Source organism: Mustela lutreola, chromosome 7 (genome assembly GCF_030435805.1).
Source record: "Mustela lutreola isolate mMusLut2 chromosome 7, mMusLut2.pri, whole genome shotgun sequence".
Lineage (NCBI taxonomy): Eukaryota > Metazoa > Chordata > Mammalia > Carnivora > Mustelidae > Mustela > Mustela lutreola.
In genome coordinates this window covers 153,719,875-153,726,716 of record NC_081296.1, presented here as the reverse complement: position 1 = coordinate 153,726,716, position 6,842 = coordinate 153,719,875, and the positions used below count along the sequence as shown (strand labels likewise).

Genomic DNA, 6,842 nt, shown 5'->3' with positions numbered 1-6,842 from the left:
TGTTGGAGATGTGGAGAAAGGGAAACCCTCTTACACTGTTGGTGGGAATGAAGTTGGTGCAGCCACTTTGGAAAACAGTGTAGAGATTCTTTATAAAACTAAAAATAGTTTTGCAGACCTGTACCCCTACGTTTAAAAGTATATTTTATATTAATAAGAAACAGAAATTAAAAATAGAGATTCCCTATGACCCTGCAATTACACTCCCGGGCATTTACCCCAAATATATATATCAAGTGAAGAGAAGAGCCATCTGTACCCCAAGATTTATAGCAACAATGACCACAGTTGCCAAACTGTGGAAAGAACCCAGATTCCCCTCAATTAAGGAATGGATAAGGAAGATGTGGTCCATATGTACATGGACAACTGTGCCTCCATCAGAAAGGATGAATACCCAACTTTTGTATCAACATGGACAGGATTGGAAGAGATTATGCTGAGTGAAATAAGTCAAGCAGAGATAGTTATCACATGTTTTTACTTACTTGTGGGGTATAAGAAATAACACAGAGTACATGGGGAGATGGAGAGGAGAAGGGAGTTGGGAAATATTGGAGGGGGAGATGAACCATGAGAGACTGTGGTCTCAGAGGGACTACTGAGTGTTTTTGAGGGGAGAGAAGTGGGAGGTTGGGTAAGCCTGGTGATGGGTACTAAGGGGGGCATGTATTGCATGGAGCACTGGGTGTGGTGCATAAACAGAGAATTCTGAACACTGAAAAGATATTTAAAAAAATAAAAGAAATTTAAAAATGAAAGAAAGAAAGCAAACAGGCAACTAAGCCACCTGGAGTCACCACACTCCAATTTCAAGCTAGATTATAAAGCTCTTGTCATCAAAACAGTATGGTGCTGGCATAAAAACAGACACACAGGACAATGGAACACAAGAGAAAGCTTGGAAACTGATAATCCTAGTACTTTTACAAAGTTTATTCATTCATATATTAAAGGTATATTTGAACTTGGCTCTGATAGAATTCTTAACACTGAAAGGGAATTTATAATATTGATGTCCTTTTCCCATGTTTTCTACCAAAAATGCATTTTTTAAAGATTTGATTTATTTATTAGACAGACAGAAATCACAAGTAGACAGAGAGGGAGGCAGAGAGAAGGGGGTGGTGATGCAGGCTCCTGGCCAAATAGAAATCCCAATGGGGGGCTCGATCCCAGGAATCTGGGATCATGACCTGAGCCAAAAACATAGGCTTTAATCCACTGAACTGTCCAGGCACCCAATAAATGCATTTTTTAAACAAACAACCAAAAAAGAATACTGCATATTGTGAAAGTGCCATCTAAACAAAGCGATCCAGAAACAATGTAATCTTTGTTTTTAACTTGTAAAGAACTGAACCTGAGTCTGGAGCTAACTATATACTCAGAGGACATGCAAATAGGGTCCTCCCTCCACTGAATAAAACAGCCCAGCCCGGACCATGCAGCTGGGAGAGGAGCCCCAGGCCTGGGATTTCCAGGTGTCCACATATACTGATCTGGTCAAAACACAGAACTCACCATGGAGTTTGTGCTTGGCTGGGTTTTCCTTGTTGCTCTTTTAAAAGGTAATCTCTGGAGAGCAAGAGACATTGAGTATGTGAGTGGATATGAGTGAGAGAAACCATGGGTGTGTGATGGATTCCTGACTAGGATGTCTTGTGTCTGCAGGTGTCCAGTGTGAGGTGCAGCTGGTGGAGTCTGGGGGAGACCTAGTGAAGCCTGGGGGGTCCCTGAGACTCTCCTGTGCAGCCTCTGGATTCACCTTCAGCAGCTACAGCATGAGCTGGGTCCACCAGGCTCCAGGGAAGGGGCTGCAGTGGGTCGCATGGATTAGGAGTGATGGAAATAGCATATACTATGCAGACTCTGTGAAGGACCGATTCACAATCTCCAGAGACAACGGCAAGAACACGCTGTATCTGCAGATGAACAGCCTGAGAACCGAGGACACGGCAGTGTATTACTGTGCGAGAGACACAGTGAGGGGACTGCAGTGTAAACCCAGACACAAACCTCAATCTACAAGGGCATAAGACCAGCAGAGGGTGCACACTCCTCACTAATTCTGTCTTTAGTCCCAGGAGCAGGTGCACATGGAGTCTATGGCTTATTTCCTGTCAGGGTCTGGGGTTTCCTCTCCATAGAACTGTTTCCCCAAGGGAGCCTCCTTGACATTATTCTGTGCTTACCTATTTACTCTCTGACTTAGAATCTTAGTTGTAGCAGGAAGAAAAATATACTAACATGCAAAAAAAAGTCAGTTACATTAGTTTCCTCTTTTCCTTAAATACTAATAAATTAAAAATATCATGATGCAGGTCAACAAACCTTTTATAAGAATCTTATTGGCACTCATTGTGGATCACATGAACCTCCAACAGAGCCAGAATATCACACACATGCACATGCACACACACACACACATACACACACACACACATACACGAGTATAAAATCGCCACTGAAAAAATAAAATTAAATCGAAGAAAAGAGTAAAAAACCTTTATTACCATCCTGTAACTTCTCTGCAGCAAAGGTGGTCCCAGGACATAAATATACAGCATACAGGAGCACCTCAAGAAGAAAGAACAATCTTACATAAACAACCTAACATTACACCTAAAGATGATTGAGAAAGAGCAACAGCTGAATCCTAAATAGAGCAGAAGGAAGGAAATAACAAGAGGAGAGCAGAAAAAGATTATATAGAAACTAAGAAACACAGAACAGATCAAAGAAACCAGGAGCTGCATATGCTTTTTTCTAATTCAATTAGCCAAGGTATAGTACATCATTGACTTTTTTTTTTAAGATTTATTTATTTATTTGACATACAGAGATCACAATTAGGCAGAGAGGCAGACAGAGAGAGAGGAGAAAGCAGGCTCCCTGCTGAGCAGAGAGCCCGATGTGGGGCTCGATCTCAGGACCCTGAGATCATGACCTGAGCCGAAAGCAGAGGCTTTAACCCACTGAGCCACCCAGGCGCCCCCATCATTGACTTTTGATATAATAATCAACGATTTATCTCTTCAGTATAAAACCCTGTGCTCATCATGTCACGTGATACTTCTGGGGGAAAAAAAACGCAATACAGCTGAGAATCCTCTACCTCGTTTCTCAAAATGAAAGAAAAAGTTCCCAAATAAATAACTAAGAAGTCTATTTGGTCCAGTGTGTCAAAGCCCTTATTTCCTTGGTGCATAAACAATGAATTCTGTAACACTGAAAACAATTTTAAAAATGTGAAAAAAAGTCCATATTCTCTTTTAATGTTCACTTAGCCAACATATAGTACATGATTAATTTTTGATGTAGTGTTCAAAGATTCATTATTTGTGTATAACACCCAGTGCTCATGACATCACCTGCCCTCCTTAATCCTCATCACCTGGCTGCCCATCCCCCACCACCCTCACTTCTGCAATCCTGTTTGTTTCCCAGAATCCAGAGTCTCTCATGGTTTGTCTCCCTCTCTGATTTCTTTTTTATTATATTTTATTTTTCAGTGTTCCAAGATTCATTGTTTATGCACAACACCTTCAGCCCCATGCAATACGTGCCCTCCTTAATACCCACCACCAGGCTTACCCATCCCTCCACTCCCAAACCCTCAGTTTGTTTCTCAGAGTCCACAGGCTCTCATGCTTCATATCCCTCTCCAAATTCCCCCAACTCACTTTTCCTTTCCCTCTCCTAATGTCCCTCATGTTATGCCTTTAATCCACAAGTAAGTGAAGCCGTATGATAATTGACTTTCTCTGTGGTCCTCCTCACTATTCCTTATGTTCCACATAGAAGTGAAACCATAGGATAATTATCTTTCTCTGCTTTACTTACTCTACTTGACATAACAGTATTCATCCATAAAAGTATTCATCCTTTCTGATGGTTGAGTAATATTCCATTGTACATATGGACCACGTCTTCTTTATCCACTCATATATGGAAGGACATCTCAGCTCCTCCCACAGTTTCACTAAAGTGAACATTAATCCTATGAACATTGGGGTGCATGTGCCCCTTTTTTCACTACATCTGTATCTTTGGGGTAAATATCCAATAGCGCAATTGCTGAATCATAGGGTAGTCCTATTTTTAACTTTTTGAAGAACCTAGATACTGTTTTCCAAAGTGGCTGTATCAACCTGCATTCCCACCAAGAGCATAAGAGCATTCACTTTTCTCCACATCCTCTCCAAAATTTCTTGTTCCCTGTCCTGTTGATCTTAGTCTTTCTAACTCATGTAAAGTAATATATCATTGTGTTTTTTTAATCACAACATTCCAAACTTTATTGCATTCTTATTCTGGAACTTGTCAAGTGATTTTAACCTTTTTAATTTTTTTTAAATTTTTAATTTCTTTTCAGTTTACCAGGATTCATTGTTTATGTACTACACCCAGTGTTCCACGCAATATGTGCCCTCCATTATACGCACAACCAGGCTCACCCAAACTCCCACCTCTTGCCCCTTCAAAACCCTCAGATTGTTTTTCTGAGTCCAAAGTCTCTCATGGTTCACCTCCCTTCCAATGTCCTCAACGCCCTTCTCCTCTCCATCGCCCCCATGTCTTTCTTATGCTCCACAAATATGTCAAAACATATAATTGATTCTCTCTGCTTGACTTATTACACTCAGCATCATCTCTTCCAGTCCCGTCCATGTTGCTACAAAAGTTGGGTATTCATCCTTTCTCATGGAGGCATCATACTCCATAGTGTATATGGACCACATATTCCTTATCCATTTGTCTGTTGAAGGGCATCTGGGTTCTTTCCACAGTTTGGCGACCATGGCCATTGCTGCTATGAACCTTGGGGTACAGATGGCCCTTCTTTTCACTACATCTGAATCTTTGGGGTAAATACCCAGTTGATCAATTGCAGGGTCACAGGGAAGCTCTATTTGTAATTTCTTAAGGAATCTCCACACTGTTTTCCAGAGTGTCTGCACCAACTTGCATTCCCACCAACAGTGTAAGAGGGTTCCCCTTTCTCCACAATCTCTCAAACACACGTTGTTTCCTGTCTTGTTAATTTTGGCCATTCTAATTGTTGTAAGATAGTATCTCCATGTGATTTTTAATTTTGTTTTTATTTTTTATGAACATATAATATATTTTTATCCCCAGGGGTATAAGTCTGTGAATCACCAGGTTTACACACTTCACAGCACTCTCCATAGCACATGCCCTCCCGAATGTCCATAACTCCACCTCCCTTCTCCCAACCCCCCTCCCCTAGCAACCATCAGTTTGTTTTGTGAGATTAAGAGTCACTTAGGTTTGTCTCCCTCCCAATCCCATCTTGTTTCATTTATTCTTCTCCTACCCCCTTTTTTAAAAATTAAATTTATTTATTTTCAGCATAACAGAATTCATTATTTTTTCACCACACCCACTGCTCCATGCAATCCATGCCCTCTATATTACCCACTACCTGGTACCCCAACCTCCCACACCCCCGCCACTTCAAACCCCTCAGATTGTTTTTCCTACCCCCTTAAACCCCCGTGTTGCATCTCCACTTCCTCATATCAAGGAGATCATATGATAGTTGTCTTTCTCCGATTGACATATTTCGATAAGCATGATATCCTCTAGTTCCATCCATGTTGTCACAAAAGGCAAGATTTCATTTATTTTGGTGGCTGCATAGTATTCCATTGTGGATATATGCCACATCTTCTTGATCCATTAATCTGTTGATGGACATCTAGGTTCTTTCCATAGTTTGGCTATTGTGGACATTGCTGCTATAAACATTCAGGTGCACATGCCCCTTCGGATCACTATGTTTGTATCTTTAGGGTAAATTCCCAGTAGTGCAATTTCTGGGTCATAGGGTAGTTCTATTTTCAACTTTTTGAGGAACCTCCATGCTGTTTTCCAGAGTGGTTGCACCAGCTTGCATTCCCACCAACAATGTAGGAGTGTTCATTTTTCTCTGCCTCCTCGCCAGCATCTGTCATTTCTTGACTTGTTAATTTTAGCCATTCTGACTGGTGTGAGGTGATATCTCATTGTGGTTTTGATTTGTATTTCCCTGATGCCGAGTGATATGGAGCACTTTTTCATGTGTCTGTTGACCATCTGGATGTCTTTGCAGAAATGTCTGTTCATGTCTTCTGCCCATTTCTTGATTAGATTATTTGTTCTTTGGGTGTTGAGTTTGCTAAGTTCTTTATAGATTTTGGACACTAGCCCTTTATCTGATATGTCGTTTGCAAATATCTTCTCCCATTCTGTCAGTTGCCTTTTGGTTTGGTTAACTGTTTTCTTTGCTGTGCAAAAGCTTTTGATCTTGGTAAAATCCCAATAGTTCATTTTTGCCCTTGCTTCCCTTACCATTGGTGATGTTCCTATGAAGATGTTGTTGCGGTTGAGGTCGAAGAGGTTGCTGCCTGTGTTCTCCTCAAGGATTTTGATGGATTCCTTTCACACATTGAGGTCCTTCATCCATTTTGAGTCTATTTCTGTGTGTGGTGTAAGGAAATGGTCTGATTTCATTTTTCTGCATGGCTGTCCAATTTTCCCAACAGCATTTATTGAAGAGGCTGTCATTTTTCCATTGGATATCCTTTCCTGCTTTGTCAAAGATTAGTTGACCATAGAGTTGAGGGTCTATTTCTGTGCTCTCTATTCTGTTCCATTGATCTATGTGTCTGTTTTTGTGCCAGTACCATGCTGTCTTGATGATGACAGCTTTGTAATAGCGCTTGAAGTCCAGAATTGTGATGCCACCAACTTCGAATTTCTTTTCCTTTTTTTTTTTCATTTTTTTAGTGTTTTTTTTTTCAGCATAACAGTATTCATTATTTTTGCACCACACC

At 40.8% G+C, this 6,842-nt stretch overlaps 1 pseudogene; it reads left to right on the top strand.

The window, feature by feature from the left end:
- Window positions 1-1,459: 1,459 nt before the first annotated feature.
- LOC131837083 (immunoglobulin heavy variable 3-23-like) lies at window positions 1,460-2,020 on the top strand (annotated as a pseudogene).
- The last annotated feature ends 4,822 nt before the right edge of the window (window positions 2,021-6,842 follow it).